We start from the raw sequence: 7,253 nt of genomic DNA on the forward strand, positions 1-7,253 counted from the left end.
ACGACCGCTGTGGCCCAGGTTCAGCCCCTGGTCGGGAAGCTAAGATACCGCAAGCTGACTGACTCGGCAAAGGGTAGGGGGGAATATATATATATATATATATATATATGTATATATATATGTATATATGTATATACATATACATACACACGCACACATACACACAAATTGTGTGTGTGTGTGTGTGTGTGTGTGTGTAAAAGGACTTTTGTAACAAGGCAAGAGAGCAAATAGCTCCTGTTACATTAGGGTGTTATGAATACTATTATACCCCGTGAATGAGGTGAGCCTAGGGGTTACTTCTTAAAGAGCAGTTATTTCAAAGAGAAAGAAAGAGAAGAGAAGGAAGGGAGCCAGTAGTTGGTGGACTGAGTATACTCTCCAAATACCAGAGGGCTCATCGGCAGCACCTCTGCTGCAGCTGCTTCTCCCTCTACTGCAACAAAGATCCTGACCCTCTGAGTTATTAGGGACGACACCATAACCTCACTGTGACAAAGCAAAGGAATTAGCTTTAACTGATTTAAGCTTGGGTTACTTAAATTATATGTCATGGAGGAAGAGACATGATACATCTTCACCTGGTTATCCTCAGGGAACCTCAGCGTCCTTGCCATTTCACAGCCTCTGCAGGTAGGATCTGCACTGCGTGCACTTTGCTCCAGGAGCACAGGTATGACATCACACTAATGACGTCCTCCTCTGAGGATATTCGTTTCACACTCATTCAGAACTAGTATTGGAATGGGAGCTCATATGAGATGGATGGGCCATTGACCCATGCATAAGATAAGACCCTCATGCCTTGGTCAAGTTCCTGAAAATTCTTTGATAATCAGATGGCTGCTCCCTCTCTGACACTGTGAAGAAATGGTTATATAGTCTTTTTCAGTACCCACAAGATCTGCTGGGTCCTTTTGGTGTTGGGAGGCAACGTTTTCCTTGTTTACTAATTTTACTTGAGCCCATATTTGCTATTGCTTGGAAATTTGCCCACCTTGAGGTCACCCCTACCACAGAAGGCTCTAGACTGTGTTTAAATTGCCGTACAACAGCCATACATAACACTAACTTGTGTTAGAGTCCTCTTAGCCTCCTTCACTGTAGAGTTTTCAGTGACCTTTCATACCTCCTAGAGTTACCCACAATGGCCTTAAATTGTCCATAGGCTTCTGATGCAAGAAACTGCCCTGTGCCTCACACTGTTTGCCATTAGAGCTGCAGTGACTGTCACACACTAAGCTCTCTTGAAAATAAAGGGTCTCGGGGCTTCCCTGGTGGCGCAGTGGTTAAGAATCTGCCTGCCAATGCAAGGGACACAGGTTCAAGCCCTGGCCTGGGAAGATCCCACATGCCGCAGAGTAACTAAGCCCGTGTGCCAAACTACTGAGCGTGCGCTCTAGAGCCCGCGAGCCACAACTACTGAAGCCCGTGCGCCTAGAGCCCGTGCTCCCAACAAGAGAAGCCAGCACAATGAGAAGCCCGTGCACCACAACGAAGAGTAGCCCCCGCTCGCTGCAACCAGAGAAAGCCTGCGCACAGCAATGAAGAACCAACGCAGCCAAAAAGAAAAAAAAAAGAAAAGAAAGGGTCTCATAAGCACTGAGCTTGTGACCCTCTGCTGAGCTGCCCATTGTGCCTTTGACCCTAGAACTAGCACCCCATCGGGTTGGCATGCCTACCAGCACCACTGTGTGCAATGATGGAGCAAAACCTGTCCTGGTTTATGCCTCCTGCAGGAGGGTGGCCTGTTCTCTCTTCAGTGCATTAAAGGATGCTGTGGTCTTGGAAGAGGTCACTACTCCCCCAGATGGAGACTTCCCTCGGGAGTTTCTTGGTATTAACTGAATGTATAGCTCTGGGGTGTGCATAGACATTAAGGATGACAATATGCATTTGTGCATGATGAGCTCAGTGGAGAGTTGCTGCTCTTCATCCCTTGTGATATCCCTGATAAATGACCAAACCACACAGCTAACCAAACATCAGAGAGTCATCTTGATACTGGCCAAAAATTGGCCCCATCTACAGGTATTCACAGCCTTTTGGACGATGTCCAAGAATTGCCCCTTTGTATTAAAAGAAATGTTGGGATCTCTTGATTTAGAGATACCCAAAATAGAATTCAGGGTTATTCTCATCTGTACATATACTAGGTCCACAATATAGGGACTCACCAGGACACTCTTATCCATGTTGGAGTCCCAGACATGACTGGTAGTAACCGTGGCACTTCTCAGAAAATACAGTGCTGCTCTCCAACATGACATTCAGTTGAAGTTTCACTTCCGTTAACAGGTCTCAGGCTCATGGAGCACCATACTGGCTTATTGAAATAAGTTCAAATCAGTTGTATGAAAGGTGTCCCGTTTTGGTCATCAGTCATCAGGGGTGAATTGCAATGAGTCTGTCTTCAACTTTTTTTTTTTTCTAATTCACTTCAGTTTTCTTTTGGAGCAATTTTAGGCTTACAGAAAAAGAAAAATAGAGAGTACAGAGAGTTCCCACATAACCACTCTGCATCCACACGGTTTACACTATTTTTAAATCTTGTGTGTGGAACATTTGTTAAAATTGTTCAGTGAATGTCAATACATTAAAGTGTACAGTTTACAGTAGCATTGACTCCTTGTGTTAAAAGATCTATAGATCCTGGCAAATGTTTAATGACATATATCCTTCATTTCATTTCTGTATCCTATAGCGTAGTTTCATTTCCCTAAAAATCCTATATGCCCAACCTATTCATTCATTCTTCCCTTGAACCCTCAAATCCTTCACAATCAGAGATTTTTTTCTTGGCTCATAGTTTTGTCTTTTCCAGATTGTCACATACTTGGAATCATACAGTGTGTAGCTTTGTGAGATTAGCTTCTTTCACTTAGCAGTATACTTTTTTTTTTTTTTTAATTCGGCTGCACGGCATGGGGAATCATACTTCCCCGACCAGGGATCGAACCCATGCCCCCTGCATTGGGAGCACGGAGTCTTAACCACTGGACCACCAGGGAAGTCCCTTTTGGGTTCCTCCATGTGTTTTCATGGCTTGATACCTTATTTCCTTTGGTATCCTTCAACCTTGCTCTGCTCTTATTAATTCCAAGAGTAATCTCTGTTGTAGATTCTTTCAGATCTTTTACATAGACAATCATGTCATATAGAACAAAGACAGTTTTATTTCTTGCTTCCCAATCTGTATATCTTTTATTTCCTTTTCTTTTCTTACTGCATTGACTAGGGCTTCTAGTACAGTGTGTTTTGTTTTTATTTTTTTCTTTGTGTGTGTGTGTGTGTGAGTGTGTGTGTTGTTTGTAGTACAGTGTTGAATAGGAGTGGTAAGAGGGATCTTCTTGCTCTGTTCCATTCCTGTCTTACCAGTAAAGCATCTAGTTTCCCACCACTAAGTATGATGTTAGCTCCAGGTGTCATGTAAATGTTCTTTCTCAAAAAGAGAGAGTTCCCCTCTATTATTAGTTTGTCATCCTAAATGGATATTGGATGGTGTCAAGTCCTTTTTCATGTTCATTTCCCCCTTCTTTCATTTCTGATATGAGTAATTTCTGTCTTCCCTCCTTTCTCTGTTATGTTGACTAGATATCACTTTTATTAAATTGATCTCATCAAAGGACGGCTTTTGGTGTTGAAAAGAGAAGAGTGTTCTTTTCCAATATATGTTAAATAATTTCAGATTTTTTGCTCCTTTAAATATTTCCACATTCTTTGATCTTCCAATCAAGCTTATCCTCAAAAGCACCACCAACTCTTTAATTTCTGTTTCCTGAGAGGTTTAATTTTCCACTAATGGCTTCACAAAACCCACATCAAAACTCCACCAGCTTTCCATTTTCCATTACCACCAGTTCTTCATCTTTGCCATTATTTGGTGTTCTGAAGGTTTGTAATTTTAGCCATTGTAGGAAGTGTCGGGTGATATCTCATTCTTTTATTTTCAGTTTCCTGGTAATATATTAAGAATTTTTTCATGTGCTTATTTACCATCTGTATATCATCAATAAAATGTGTGTTCAGATCTTTTGCTCATTTTTAATTAGGTTGTTTTCTTTTTGTTCAGTTTTAAGAGTCCTTTGGATGTTATGGATACCAGCGCTTTATCATATAGATGATTTTCAAGGATTTTCTGCCGGTCTGTGGCTTGTGTTTTCATTCTCTTAGCACTGTGTTTCACTGAGCAGGGGTTTCTCGTTTTAATGAAGTCAAAGTTATTTTTTATCTTTTGGATCTTGCATTTGCTTTTGTATCTAAAAATTAATCACCAAAACGAAGGTCACCTAGATTTTCTCATATGTTATCTTTTTGGAATGTTGTAGTTTTACATTTTACACTAACTACTCTGACCCATTTTGGGTTAATTATTATTTTTTTTTTGGGGGAGGGTGTGCGGGCCTCTCACTGCTGTGGCCTCTCCCGTTACGGAGCACAGGCTCCGGACGTGCAGGCTCAGCGGCCATGGCTCACGGGCCCAGCCGCTCCGCGGCATATGGGATCTTCCCAGACCGGGGCACGAACCCGTGTCCCCTGCATCGGCAGGCGGACTCTCAACCACTGCGCCACCAGGGAAGCCCTGGGTTAATTTTTATGAAAGGTTTTAAATCTCTGTCTAGATTCATTTCTTCGTTCTGCATGTGGATATCCAATTTTTCCAGCATTATTTGTTGAAAAGACTAAATTTTTTCTAAATTAAATATTGCCTTTGGTCCTTCGTCAAAGTTGAGTTCAGTATTATGTGTGGATCTGTAGGAAAGCACTTGATTTGTGCATGTTAACGTTTTAATCTTCAACCTTCCTCTACTCTCTTAGTAGTTCAAGGTCTTTTTTTTTTTTTGCTCTTGGAATTCTTTGAGGTTTTCTCCAAAGACAGTCTTGTCATATGCCAGCCAAGGCAGTTTTATTTCTTCTCATTTTTTATCCTTTTTATTTACTTTTCCTGTCTGATTGCATTAGCTAAAAATTCCAGTATAAGATTGATAAAGGAATGGTGAGAGGGGACATCCTTGCCTTCTTCTTGATGTTACCGGAAAGGATCTAGGTCTTTCTGTACAGTCCATTTATATTAAACAAGAGGCCAGTTGATGTAGAAGTAGATGTGGGCAGAGGGGAAGCATTCTCTAGGACACTGATTTGATCTCAATCTTTTAGTGATCCTGTATCTCTGGGTTTGACTTTCTGTGATACAATGAGAAAGATGTTTGGTCTTTGTCCCGCATTCCTAGCAAAAACTTTTGAAGTCCTTGGAATGACTTGAGTAATAAGGGTGATAGAGTGTCTTTTGTTTTAAGTAAATTATGGAACCTGATGGTGTGTCAAGGAAATCTATGATTTGTAGACGGCTGAATAGAAACGTTGGTAACCAAAGCACACCATTTGTGTCTGGCATCTGAAGTAGAGGCATTGTCTAGTACTGAGCGCTTAAATCTATAGAGTGTAACATATGTGAGTTAGTGTTAGAATTGAATTGCACTGTTGGACATCTATTTGGTGACAGAGAGTTGGAGAAGTGGCATTGGGACACCACATATTTGTTGTTAGGAGGGGAAAAAAACACTATTATCCTCAGAGGTGCCCCCACCTTTGAGAGCAGAAAATGCTAAAAGAGACTCACGTTGGCTATTTCCCTACAGCCACAGGTCTGTTAGGCTCTAGCAAAATCCCAGTTAGTTGCACGCTTGTGAAATGGGTTGTTTTCAGGACAGGCTTGTTAAAAAGAAGAAACTATTCTGGGTATATTTTTATTTATTTATTTATTTTTATTTGTTTATTTTTACAGTTGATTTACAGTATTATATTAGTTTCAGGTGTACAGCATAGTGATTCAGTATTTTTATAAAAATATGGAACACTTCATTAATTTGCATGTCATCCTGATGATCTTCTCTGTATTGTTCCAATTTTATTTAAAAATTTTTATTGGAGTACAGTTGATTTACAATGTTGTTTTAGTTTCAGGTGTCTGGGTGTACTTTTTTGTTTCTATTTCTAATTTGGAGACAGCAGTTTACCCTGTGACCTCAGTTCTCTGGTGGAAGAGTTGTTGCTTTTAAGTTTCTTGGCTTTTTTTCTTCTGAGGACTAGAAGGTACCAGAAGCTGACTTCCAAGCTCCTTAGATACCAGACCATAGATAAGAAGTCTCTGACTCCTTTTTTTGATGTTTGACTGCTAACAACTTTAAACCTTACTTCCTCTTTCTTTCATCTACTTGTGCCCACATCTGTACATGGTGATAAGAAAACCTCAGTCTCCCTTCCTTTGATTCTGGCAAGTGATTGAATCCACAGAAGGCCTTGCTCGTGTACTTGAATTCTCACCCTATACCATCCCCTAAGCTCAATAAAAAACCCAGGCCAGGCTCCTTTCCTTCTTTCCTTGATGTCTCAAGGCATTTTTCACCTTCTTCAGAGGCTTCCTTTCCTTTTCCCAAACACTTCCATTATAGAAGTAAGAAACCCCTTTCATGCTCTTTACATGTGTATGTGTTATCATCAGTGCAGACATCTGAACTAAATCTCGGGCGAGGCTTCATCTGTCTTTGCAGGAGACCATAACAGTTACAGAATAGGTAACATGCTGCACTTTTTGCAGTACTCTTTGCTTTACTGTTTTATTGATAAAACCTTCAGATCTGTTGATATTAGTGTATGCCACCCTTGTATATCTCTCCAAGTGCAACTATGCAATAAATTCTGTGGACATTGTTGGGAATTGCTGGGCTGTAAATAGTGATCAAGTTCATATTCACAGGAAATAGCAATGGAGTATATCACTTGGCCATTCCATTCCTCCATTTGTGCATAATTTAATGATTTTTCCCCCAATGGTCTTCAACACTTGGGATTTTCTTTTTCTTCTTCTTTCTTTTTTCTTGGCTGCTTTGGGTCTTCGTTGCTGCGCGCGGGCTTTCTCTAGTTGTGGCAAGTGGGGGCTACTCTTCGTTGCAGTGCGCAGGCTTCTCATTGCAGTGGCTTCTCTTGTGGAGCATGGGCTCTAGGGCACGCAGGCTTCAGTAGTTGTGGCATGCAGGCTCAGTAGTTGTGGAGCACAGGCTTAGTTGCTCCGTGGTATGTGGGATTTTCCCAGACCAGGGATTGAACCTGTTCCCCTGCACTGGCAGGCAGATTCTTAACCACTGCACCACCAGGGAAGTCCAACACTTGAGATTATTAAATTGACTAAGTTTTGTTCTAATCACTGTGAAATGGGATTTACTGGACATATTAGTGTCCTATTACCCAGTTGC

The 7,253-nt window shown here is 41.1% G+C and overlaps 1 pseudogene; it reads right to left on the bottom strand.

Moving 5' to 3' along the window:
• Positions 1-5,843: 5,843 nt before the first annotated feature.
• On the bottom strand, positions 5,844-5,936 carry LOC115865562 (U6 spliceosomal RNA; annotated as a pseudogene).
• Between the last annotated feature and the right edge of the window lie 1,317 nt (positions 5,937-7,253).

Source organism: Globicephala melas, chromosome 3 (assembly GCF_963455315.2).
Source record: "Globicephala melas chromosome 3, mGloMel1.2, whole genome shotgun sequence".
Lineage (NCBI taxonomy): Eukaryota > Metazoa > Chordata > Mammalia > Artiodactyla > Delphinidae > Globicephala > Globicephala melas.